The following is a 13,125-nucleotide window of genomic DNA, read 5'->3' on the forward strand; positions in this document are numbered from 1 at the left end:
CAGAGTGCTGGGCTATCGTTCGGTACCTGGGCCCAGCCGGAGCTGTTGGAGATAACCGCATAGCCACTGTCAGAAAAGATGGATCGCAACTGTTGCCATAACATCGATGAAGAAATCATGAACCTTAGGCAAACTTTGCTTCATTATAATACCAAAACACACCTCCTGGTGGAAGGCTACCCACTTCCAAGACTGACCACGCCTCAGCCCCTGCACATGCACAATGGCCTCACTCGAGAATGGTGGAGACTCCTGAGGCAGAGGTAGAGCAAGGTGTGTTACTAAGCATAAAAGATGACTGCTTGGCAATGAAAATTGGAAGTTTCCCCACCAAGGATCATGACGATCGACAACGCAGCATCAGCTGGACCCGGGGCCATTAGGACATCTTGAGATCAGCGGTGGTAGCTATAACCTCTCTCTCTCTCCTCTCTCTAAACTTTACTTTTCTCCTTTCTTTCACCCATCTCTAACTATCACGTGCCACTTCACGGGCAGCACAATAAAGTTTCACAGTTTGATTGATACAATCCCCTCTGATGTTGGTCGCCTTAATTTTGCACTTTCAGGGTCATAGTAAACGAACCATCACAAGTCCATCAAGTGGACTGTGACACCCTGTAACACGGGACAAGAAAACCACCTTTTTTATGCAATGAAATGACACAGGTGTCTGTGGCCATAAAAGATCCAAAATAGACCTGAAGACTGGTGGATTTGCACAAGGGAACATAAAGAAGGGAGAAACAGCAGGCAAGCCACAGATACCCTACCACACAGCTGAAAGCAAGATATGCATATAAAGAGGCTGAAGTAAATGGCCTTTTGTCTGCTGAGTGCATGGATAAAGTGGGAAGAAAACGTTTGAAGCAGACACCTATTAATTCTTCTGTGCTCCAAGGAGGACTTGCTGCTCCACAGCTGTGTGCCGTACAGGGAAAACACTGTAAGCCCAGGCCAAAATGTCAGTAAAAGCCAGGGGTGGTGGGCTGGAAGATCAAAAATGCTGCAGGGGGAGGTGTGCACTATAAGCAGCCATCCCTTTGGAGCAGGCACAGAGCTCTGAAGGAAGCCTGCTCTGAGACCCACTGTGGGAATGCCACTGAGACCATACCCAGTCATCTCTTTGGAGATCACACATCCTTCTCCACACACTGCCACCGCCAGAGGGACAGCAATAGGCTCTTCTCAGTGAGGGGACTCACCAAGCCTGGGTACTGAGCAATGTTTAATCCTATTTTTACTCTTAAACAGATGTTGCCTTGCTTGCAGAACTGCCTCGTGGGCAGTTTGAGAGGGCAGGAAAACAAGCAGAAAAACACTTGAAATTATTCATGTTTTCCATAAATTCGTTTGAATGTTTCATTCTGGTAATTCTTCATTCTGAGGAGCTAGCAAAGCTGTAACCCAGTGCAGGAACCTAGCTACCAGGTTAAAACAGGTATTTGAGTCAAATTGCTGGCAGTCTTTTTCCCTCTCAGTAGAAAATAACATCTCAGGTGTTCCTGGGTGTACTTATCATAGATGTATGTTGCATCTGTTCTGTGTGGCCAGCTCAGTTATCAATACTTTAGATGCATCTCTGTGGGTTATCAAGTACTAACTTTGTCCTAAAGTAATTTTAAAATCTGTTTAAATTATTATATTATGAATGTTATTATCTTTTAATTATGTATCCAACAAGTCACTAGGTTCTGGCAGCTTCTCATTTTCATTAGCAAAAAATAATTCAAAATTAAAAAATCTTCTTCCAGTCATGGAGAGCCTCCACTGGTCCTCCACCACCAGGCTTTGCCTGGTACCTTCCACACCTCTGATCAAATGCAGCATTTCCACTTCACTTGTTCTTCTTGATTTAGACTGACTGAATTGCTTTTAATCTCTCTGTGGGGTGTGATCCTGTGAAATGTTTTATGACCACATAAGGATGAAAGAGAAGTTGGTCTTCTCTGGTTTACAGCTGGGGCCAGGGCAGCAAGAAATCTTTACCTCTCCAGCTCACAGTACATAAAAAAGCATGGGAAGATTTGCAGCCCACTCTGTGCTGCGTGGTGTTTTTTGTCTCTCCATGCTTTGGAAGGATGTATAGGTAAGCAGCGAGCTCTGAAATAGCAGATGGACTCTGGAACAGACTGAGACTTCTCTTGTCTGCTTGGTCTATTGCCTCTGGAGGAACTAAAGGATCGCAGGCCAGCCTGGCATCTGCTGATGTCTCCCAAGAGACGAATACTGTTGAGGAAATAGCACAAGATCTTCAACAAATTTATTACTCGCTTCATCCGCTTCTATTAATCTGGATATTGTAATAACATTACTTATGTGTTACCTTATTCCTAGAAATAGCATTTTCTTTCTGCACCCTACCTGCAATGCTACTTTCATAGTAATTTTTTTTATAACGTAGGCAATCTCAAACACAGTTATGCCCTTTTGTGGTTAGAAATGCCATCAAATCATGCAGCATTTACTTAACAATAGGACATACAAAACTTCCAGTCTTACAGACTCACCACAGAGGCTCACAATGCAGCTTCACCATCTAACTCACAATTACAGCCTCTTGCATCCATGGATCACAGGGATCTTGGCACAGCCCAGGTTATTTTACTATGATAATGGTGGGCACAAAGAACCTACACAGAGAATGTATTTGCTACAAACAGTTAATTTACACAGAAAAGTTCTCTGGATTTCAGTAGATACTTTGCATAGGTCTTACACTTTCCTCTTTTTTGCCAGTTTCAATGAGTCCAGAAAACAGTAGTAAGTAAATTACGAAGTGGCAAGCTTTTGCCACATTCCACTCCCAAGGCACAACCTCATTACTCAGAGAAAGCCTCAGTGCCTTCCGTCCAGATGGCATTCTCTGGTCTGACACGGGGGCGGACACGTTTCACACAGATGTCCGGGGCTTTTTAAGACAGAGTGGGTGGAAGAGTCAGACCAAGCACTTGCTGCTTTTGGCAGGAAGGCACAGTTGAAATGAATGCTCCATATCTGAGTTCCCTCACCTTTATAAAAATACAGTATTAGAAATCTAGAGGTTTTCATAAGGAGTAGAAAAAGGAGATCACAATGAAGAATTTGTAAAAAGTACATACAAGGGCTTACAGAAAAGAGGTGGATTCTCACTAAGAGTCAGACAGGTAATTTCATTGGCATAATTCAAGTCCCTTTGTTCTTCTGGTATGAAAGAAGGGAGTTTTCTACCTTTGGGATATTATTATTAATGTTTACATAGAAGTTAATGGAAGACCACACACAGAGACAAGAAACCTAACCTTTAAATAAATTTACATCCAAAATTTTTGTCATGGCATCAGCAGAAAAAAATTGCCACCTGCAACAGATTTTGATCTTACCCCATTTCAAGAACTCATTTCTAATCAGGATTTGAGTAGTCTGAGCTTTCAACTCAACACATACTGAAAGAACAATTTGGCTAATTTGACCACAAACATGCACCAGCTGAAATGGGTCTATATTAAATTATGTAGTACACTTCATGCACAACATCAGCTTTCTTTTAACCTGTATCCCAAGTGGGTGAAGTGTCTAATAATGTTTAGGGAAAAAAAAGCTTTTAAGAAACAGCAGTACTCAAAAGTGTACAAGTGTCTTCACTCTTATAGAGTTATTTGAAATTTTTATGTATTATTCCTGTTCCCAAAACCAAGCAAAGTGTAAAAGAGTTAAATAATTTATAAAATCATAAAATAATAATATTTTATAGAAGGTATAAACATGTAGGAGTTTAGAATCAAGCCCAGTGTATAAACCCTGCAGATAACATTTATCATCCAAGGAAAATAAATTGCCATGTAAAGGCAGCACCATGTTAAACAATCAACATGGTACAGCCCAGAAATGCATTGTTTAAGAGAACTGAAAAGAACATTGGTCGATTGCATCTTGGTTTTAACTTGCACTAAAATTTGGTTGAGAAGCTGTTATAGCCATAAGAGATAGTAGAATAGCCTAATAATATTAACCAAATATAAAAACTAAAACCACTTTAATAGCTGTGCTCTAGTTGGATATTAAATACATTGGTAGGATGTATCAACAAAAAGCCTGACACTGCAGAATACATGGATTAATGTATGATATTATCTTCCCTTTTTCTATGCTGGTTACCTAAATGTTTTGCCAATTATCAGGCCTAGCATAAAGGACACAGCCCGCATAAAGATGAACTAATAACCAAACTGTATTTGATACAAAAGGGTCAGTACATGGGTGAGTGCTGGGGGTACAAACAAGTCAGTCAGGTTATACATAATCAACATCAATCCCACTGACCCCAAAACAACACCGCACAACCAACAATGGGTGGAACAAATGCTGAAATGCAGTCTCCCATGGAAGGGACAGGAGACAACCGAGTCAACAAGCCAAACACATAAGACCAAGGAAGCCACACAGTGAATCTCTACACAGCCCACATTTACAAAAGCCAGACCTGACTGGAGCCCAGTCCCAGGGAGGCAGAAGGTCCTCCCCCAACAGGAAACTCTGCAAAGCACATCCACCTCACAGACAGACACTGCCCCTTCCTGCAGGTGGTCCCAGCTTTTATCCCCAAGTGGGACACCTGACCCTTGTTACTTAATGAGGGACACCTGGGGCTCCTATACCCAATGGCTCTCCCTGCCAGGCCGGCCGCACCCGGGAGGGAGCCTAAAGGCAAACTCACCCCCTCTTTGTGAAGGGCTGTGGGAATCACCCATATGTCAACCTTAATTTGGGGCTTGGGGTTGAAACCCCAGCATTTCACTAAAATATATCAAAAATCACTGAATAACTAATGAAGTAGTTCTAATTTAATGTTCAAAATGTCCATATTTCCCTTAGCTTGTACATCTGAAACAGTTTAGTGGGAAACAAACTCACTAGACAATTTAGAAAACTGTTATGAAATGTTTACAGCACTAGAACCTGAGTCAACTCTCATTTTGATCGATGATAAAATCATCGCCATCTTCACTATGAAGTAGAGCTGGGCAAACCTATTTCTCACACAGGAAGCTCAATGAAAACCAGAGGCTTGGAGATGTATGACTTGGGACAAATTAAATGGATCACATATTTACTTACAATTCATTAAATACTTTGAAAAAAAGGGAAGGGGATTTTAGAAAGTTTAAAGGTATTTTCATCTTTAAGAAGTCACAATATTATATAGTTATACTTGAAAGAATAGTATATTCAACATATTATTCCCAAACTGTCTCTGTTTGAAATCTATCTACATTTTTAAAATACGTAAAATTACACTTAAGTGGAAAAAAAATATATATTCACTTTGTTTGAATGTATGTAAGTATCAGTCCACAACAAAAAAATGATTTTCTAATCCACCCAGATTATTTGAAATTGTTTGGATTTACAGCTATAATGTTCAGGTTCTTTGGGCTTTCAGATTTTTTAAAAAAAAAAAAAAAAAAAAAAAAAAAAAAAGCAAGCTTCCTAAGTGATGGAGTAACTTTCTTTCCTGTTAGATAATGCATTATATAAATGCAAAATTATGGGCAATAGTAACACTGAAAATAGGTATCAATGACAACTAGTACCTAAACATTAAAAAAGTAAATTTTTTATGATAAATTCTAATTTTAAATTATTTCTATCAAGGTGTACTATTTCAGATAGAATTATTACTTTGGTTTTATCCATTAATAACATAGCATAGCCTAACGTCCCCCCACAAAGCCTTCTGCAGTAGAAAACCTTTTACTCTTTCTTTTATCCTTTTTCCTCCTACAAACAGAGTTCACATTGTGCAAAGTCTTACTGAGGCAATTTTAAGTTTTATGGGAATACCAAAAAGTTTGTGTTTTATTAAGTAAAGGTTTAAATGTTCACCTGAAAAACAGTATTTTGTGTGCACATATAAATTGCCTTTGACTGTTCTATCTGTTTTCTTGGATTTAAAATGTGGGTAAGATTAGTGACCTTTCACACAGAGAGAAATTTCACTAGGTAGTACCTTTGGAGCATCAGCACTGGGTCCACTCCCTCAAGCCCTTCTCATTTTTTTAAACCTCAGGATGACTGTCAGATAGCTGAGACACACATTTGTATAGGCTGTTGCAGACACCTTCTAAATATTTGTTCCAAGCTATGCAAAAAAATTTTATCAGAAGAGGGGGAAACATGATTCTGCTAAGCTTTTGCTCCCTAAGAGGGAAAATATGAAGTGTGACCTCCCCACCCTTGCCCAAACACAAATAATTAAATAAGGAAGTATGTTCCTTTCTTCCAAATTTTCTACAAACTGACTTGTAGAATTAGATGCTCTTCATTTGTAAACGTCTGTCACCTTCCTTCATTATATTTTCCTGTTTTAAAAAAAAAATAATTTTTATAATTGCATAAAAAATACCTGTTTCACCCAAGGCTTTAGAGTTTTTACACACAAAGCATCTAAGCCAATGCATCTTTGTCAACACACAAAAAATCCCCAGGGTACATGAGCTAATGACACACCGCCATGCTTCCTCAACAAATAGCAATTCCTATAGTGCCTTTCCCTATTCTGTAGCTCACAAAAGGAGCTCGGTCTTGCATCGTGCTCTGCTCCAAAAACTAAAATTAATAGAAAAAATACTTCAAAGGATAAAAATACATTTTGAAGTTCATCACAGAAAACTCCATGAGAGGTTTTATACCCCATATTATTCTTCTACCACTGTGAATCCAGGCTCAGCACCTCAGTTGACCATAGAGACATAGAAAGAGAAAACAAGTGCCGTAAGTTTTAATTGAAAAGCTGTCATTTTACACTATACTTGACCATCAGGAGGTCATCAAAAAAACAAGCAGAATATTGGATCCATGCTCCAGCCAAGATACATCTCTAATGTTAATTGTATTTATCCCTTTTAGAAAGCAGGAGGCTCTTGCTTTAGGAAGAAAATACAAAGAATTAGCATGCGAGGGGAGGGAAAAACTTTCAAGCTGTCCTCAAGAATCTCATCTTTCATCTGAAAAGAAAAACTAGTTTAGACTTGGGAAAACCTTTTCTAAGGAAACCAAACCGTTATCTGTGATGCAGAAGTGTTCTTGAGTCCCCAAAGACCTTGAAATGTTTATCTTCACAATAGGCTGCCCCATGCATCTTTGAAAACACTAACTGTTTATTCAAGGCATGAAAGAAAGGAAAAGATGAATTATATCAGAGCAGTAGACTTGAGAAAGGTTAGAAGAAAATGACACAGAGGGTTAGGGAAGCAGAGAGAGAAGATGTTATCAACATGAAGTACAGTTGGAAGGAAGTCACAAAATAAGCATTTTTTTCTCAGTTTTTAAGTTTGGGAAACATTATCTAGGAGCAGCTGAGCTCTGTGTACACACATGTGTGTACTCCAACATACATGTGGAAGATGCCATGTGTGGACTGATGATGCCAACCACACTCCAGAAAATACATCACTGGGGAAACTTCACCCAAGCTGATGACCAGCCCATATAGTAAAAATCGCTAAAATTTTTACCACATTTTAGACAAAGATACTGTGTTGAGCTTGTGTGTGCAGCAGGGATTTGGTAGCAGGGGAGGGTGCTACAGCAGTCCCCCTGTGAGAAGCTTCTCGAAGCACCCCCAGCTCCAAGTCAGACAAACATCTGGCCCAGGCTGAGCCAATTAGCAACCGTGGCCGCATCTCTGTGATAATGTATTTAAGAAGGGGAACCTGGGAGGACGAGTTGGAGTTGTGAGGAGGAGTTGTGAGGAGGACACCTATGCGAACACCAGCGTCAGTGGGAGAAAGCAAGTGAAAGGGAGGGAAGTGTGCCAGAGCAGAGACCCCACTGCAGCCCATGGTGAAGGGCAGGCTGTGCCCCTGCATCCATGGACATAACTGGTGGAGCAGATGCTGACCTGCAGCCCATGGAGGACCCCACGCTGGAGCAGGTGGCTGTGCCCAAAGAAGGCCCGGACTCTGTGGGAAGCAGCCCTCGCTCCTGTAGTTCAGTACTGGAAGGATTGCAACATGTGCAAGGGACCCATGTTGGAGCAGTTTGTGAAGAGCTGTAGCCCACGGGAAGGACTCATGTCAGAGAAGTTTCGTGGAGGACTGTCTGCCATCAGAGGGACTCCACACTGGAGCAGGGGAAGAATGTGAGGTGTCCTCCCCCTGAGGAGGAAGGACTGGCAGAGACAATAGGTAACAAAGTGATTACGACCCCCATCCCTGACCCCTTGCACCGCTAGGGGTGAGGAGGTAAAGAAATCCGGAGCAAAGCTGAGCCTGGGAAGAAGGGAGGAGTGGGGGGAAGGTGTTTTTAAGATGTGGTTGTATTTCTTACTGTCCTACTCTGTTTGACTGGAAAATTAAGTGGTAGTGGTGTTCAACTTAAATTGTTCCTTTTTCTTCCCCAAAGGAGTCGGGTTTTTGTCCTTGACCATAATGAGTGAGTCATCCCTCCCTGTCCTTGTCTGGATCCTGAAGCCTTTTGCTGTATTTTCTCCTCCCCATCCCTGAGGGAGAAGAACTGGGGAAGTGGCTGGATGGTGCTCAGTTGCCCTCTGGGCTCAAACCATGACAGATATAAAATGAAGAGACCTTAATGCTGACCTTACACAGAGCAATGAAATGAAGCTTATTCCAAACTCCAGAAAGAGATCAGGAAGTAGCAGCCACCCTATAGAAGGGCCAAAGCTCCCCTTCCCAGGCAGAGACCCCCGTTCTGCTTGGCCAAATTGGGGTACACTCTTTCAGAGTGTTTTGGCTTTTGCCTCAGGGGCAGAGATAAAAACTTCAAGCAATACCCAGGATTTTATGCAGTATGTGATGTGAACTCCCATGGTTTCAAAGTGGGAGATTCCCACTGAGGTTTTGAACAGGGAAAGGTCATACATTTTGAATTCGAGTCACTTCAGTGATGCAAACAACTCAAGCAAAGGGTTGCAAGCTTGTTCTTAGTTTACAGTGACCAACTTCACTGTGAAACATTTCTAATATCTGGTACTATAACTGGTAAATTTTCTTCTGATTAAAATATTTATTTTCTAGTATTTGTATTTTTACAGCACCTTATGCTTGCAAAAAATTCCTGATGGGTTTTTTTGCTCATCTGATAACACTGATAAAAGCTCTTTCCCTTCATGACCCTCAGAGACTTTTCCTCAGCCCCTCTGTCAGCTCTGTTTTCCTTGTTTTTTCCTTTAATCATACCTGGAGTCACTCAAACTGGTGCAGTGTTTACAATAATGTGCTGAAGCTTTTCAAGTCCATCTGATGAAACATTATTAATTATTCATAACAATATAATAAATCATTTAGATTTCTGCAGAAGGATTTATCACACTGTGTCGCCTGAATCTCTTCTCTTTCGAGGTCCTATTTGTCATCCACAAATACCACTGGCAGAACTCTACTGGAAAACACGTTTCTGCCAGTAAGACCTCAGGAGGTGTGAGTAACCTCTGATGACAGGATCATTTTTGCAGGGTAAATTCAGCACAACTGCAAAGCTTCTTGAGGAATATTTCCTGGAATTAAAAATGCTAACAAAGATTGAAAACTCAGTAACAGAAATACACGGGAATAAAATGGTCTTCTAACTATGGATGAGGGGCATATGCAGAGAATTTAAACTGAGCATCAGTAGTAGTTAGAAATTTATGCTCTTTTGAAAACATTGCAGTTAGATATAAAGAAGATTTAATTACTTCCTATCAAGAACTCAGGGTTGGTCCCATTCTTTCCAATGTGTTAGATGGAGAAGTGATCTATTGCTGAAGAACTTTTCAACCATTATTAGAAGAAAAGGATCTAGCCCACCTCTTCAAAAACAGTATATTCATTGTATAACACCCATTTTAGTGAGACACTAAGACTGGTCTAGAGAAGTCCCGAGCAACTACAGGTCTTACCTGCCTTCACATGGGCTTGTGGCTCTCTGCTTCTGACAGCGAGGCCCTCAGGGATTTTATTTTAAGTTTTCTATTAAGCACAGATCACAGAAAATTAGGTTTATGGTCAAACAATGCTTTTTTCTTTCCACCCTCTTAATATTTTTAATCAGTCTCCAGTACTGCCATAATGGTGACTGCTTTGACCTTGACTCTTTAATCTTCCGAGCACAATACCGATTCCCATTAAGTCAACTGCAGCTGCTTAACTGGCAACAGCATTTAAGCCAATTACTGCACTGTGAAAGGGGACAGAAAACTCCCATGGCTGTTCAGCTAAAACAGAAATACCAAAATTCTCTCACCAGTCCTCCCTGGTGGAATGGAATTCAGCGAAGTAAGACCTTAGCTTAAACCACTGTTTTCTTTAAGCTGTTAGTCAGAGCTCAGTTGTTATTATTGCTACTATTCTGTAAGACCATGCTTTCTTTAAAAGAATGCTTCTTACTGATACTTCACTTTTGTAAACTCATATTCTTCAATCTCTGTTTGCCTCTGAGGCCTACCTTTTCTAGTGTAGGAAAAATCAATAGCTGTCTGCATTCTGCCAGGACACAGTGGCAATTTCCCCCCAATAAACTCATAGTAAATTGGGTATTCCTGTCTTCCCTACCAAAGTGACAGCAAAGTGTATAGCAAAAGTCCACTGGAATCTCCAGACTCGGTATTTGAAGGCTGAACTTCTTTCTTGGGGATGGTCTGAACTAACATCTGAAGAAATTTTTCTTCACTTTGTTCTCAGACTAGGTAACCTTGTCTGACTCTTTGGTGCCATGTCTTTCCTCTGTGAGCCTCCTTTCATTTAGCAGCATGCTCACAGGAACTTAACCAGCTCCATAGAAAGAGCTGAGCACTGGAAGACAGCTCTGGCAGGTAAGAGCAATGAAGGACTGAAAATTTCAACAAATCTCCAGGAGGTGCAATAACACTGAATGCTCAGCACATTGTCATCTTGCCTGTCATTCTTAGGTCAGTAATAGAAATCAATTTCTATATGAAACCATCAGAACCTGAAGAGCTAGAATATTGCTGCAGGTGTCGGATGTCCTTTTTTTCGAAAGCCCTCTCATGCCAATTTTTAACAATCAGGGGAGTTCTCGGTTCTGCACATAAGGTATGACTTCTTTTTGTGCACAATATGAGAATTCAATTACTGTGGGACCTATTCAAAGAACAGAACTTGAAAGCTTCAGCATAAATTCAAGTGGTGTTCAAGATGGATAATACGCTTCAGTCACTAACATCTGCATATCCAAAATACTGTACTATCCAACAGAGCAATCAAGCCCTTCTGCATAAACTCAGCAGGGCTGCTCTCCAGTCTGCTGGCTAAAAGGTCAGATGTTAAACTGACTTGCCCATATTACAGGAAAGCTTAGAAACTAGCAGAAGAAAATAGGCCTTATGTAGACGATAGCAAGGGTTAGAATAGTACATAATTTGAAAAGAATTAGTGACGACAGCATTAGGGTAATAAAATACAGTAAACACTTTTGCTGGCTCTTACACTATTGATAAGTAAAACTACACTGAGTCCATTATTTCATTTTATAGAATATACAAAACTATGTCTGCATTTTATCTAGTCACTTAGCTTGAAAACATAAATGGAAAGTGCTGATCGTGATGGATTTTTACTACATATTTATTTCAATGAACTGAGAAATATGAAAAAACTACCGGTTTTGGCTGATACAGAATCCTGTTTCCTTCTGCCTCTAATGTAAAAATGAAAAAGCTGAAGCACTTAAACACTTTAAAAATATATACTGAAATCCTAGATGTACTTTGGCCATTCCGCACTGCTGTGGAGGTTAGCCTTGAATTGCTTTTTGATTTTATGCCAATTAACCCAATCATACATGAAGAATAAAGTCTAAGCAAGATAACATGGTCCATTTTAAAGTTAAAAAAACATAACACCATTCCTGAAACAGATTTATCTACATCCTTGTGCACAGATCGCAACAGCAGCTGAAAATCTCTTGGTTCCATCCTGTGAACAAGTAATACAAAACTAAAGGTGATTTAGCCCCATCCTGTTAGTGGCAAACCAACTACCAAACAAAGCATAGCTCAATTTGTACTTTCAAACCTCATTTTTTTGATGGGCAGCCTGTTTATGTGTTCACAGATGCTACAATGTTTTACTCCAGGTTTACACTGTAAATATCACCACTTCATCCACATGCCTACAGTCTCATTCAAGTTACACATGATTATGCATTTTATCCTTCATCAACACTATAGATCTAAGGCATCCCTCACGGTTCACAGAAAGTGCTACTCACACAGACATTAAAGCCCTAACTGGGAATGCTAGATTCACTGCCTGTATTGTCTGCATATACAGAAATGGGACTTCACTGTTAAATTTTCAATCCTAAACACTGCAGAAAGGTTATTGGTAGGGTAACAAAGTACAGGTGGCTGTAGGACCCAGTTTACCAAGAAATAATCCCACACAGCCTTATTTAATGAATTAAATACCAAAGAAGCCAACTGGGGGTTCTATGGACTTGAAAATACTAGGCATACTTTTAAGGCTGTCACATTTTAAATTCATTTTTAACGAATATGGACATCTGTCTGCCCTTCCCCACCACAGCAAAGCCTGATTTAAATATGAGTATAAGGAAAAGGCAACGTGTGTGTGAACAGGGCAGCCAGAGCAGAAGCATATTCATTATGTCATATTGGACATAGTCTTTCTTTTGGCAAGTATGACACATGATGAAGGAAATATACCCAGCTTGATCAGAGGTACAGATAAAGGTTATCATGTTAATTCTGAAACTGACACCTTTTTTTTTTTTTTTTTTTTTTTTTAATAAGAGTATTTTTTTAAACAGTAACAATAACAGAATCAATCAAAGTAACAGATGGTTATACCAAAGATCCTTCTTTTTTTTTTTTAGCAACACCCTATTTTTATTATGGTTCAAACAGGAATTAATGGACGTATTCAATATCCTTGACCTCTAAGCATGATTTTCCTTTAAGTGTTTTGCTTTTGAAAAAGTAAGAAGTACTGTAAATACAGTTCTGCTGTATCTGCTTCCCAAATATAAATATTAAATATTTATATATAATATAATATATAAATATTTAATATTTATATTTTAATATATAATATATATTATATATATTATATATAATATATAATATATATATTATATATAAATTCCCAAATATATATATTAATT

The 13,125-nt window shown here is 39.6% G+C and overlaps 1 long non-coding RNA gene across 1 annotated transcript; it reads right to left on the reverse strand.

Annotated features, from left to right (window-relative positions):
* Window positions 1–254: 254 nt before the first annotated feature.
* On the reverse strand, window positions 255–12,788 carry LOC113478558. Its single transcript, XR_003398077.1, has 3 exons — window positions 12,776–12,788; window positions 10,749–10,751; window positions 255–562 (listed from the first exon to the last, which is right to left on the reverse strand). It is a non-coding gene; the product is annotated as an uncharacterized LOC113478558 (long non-coding RNA).
* Window positions 12,789–13,125: the final 337 nt, after the last annotated feature.

The sequence above is a fragment of the Athene cunicularia genome (genome assembly GCF_003259725.1).
Source record: "Athene cunicularia isolate RWA chromosome 3 unlocalized genomic scaffold, athCun1 chr3_part1, whole genome shotgun sequence".
In the NCBI taxonomy this organism is placed as follows: domain Eukaryota; kingdom Metazoa; phylum Chordata; class Aves; order Strigiformes; family Strigidae; genus Athene; species Athene cunicularia.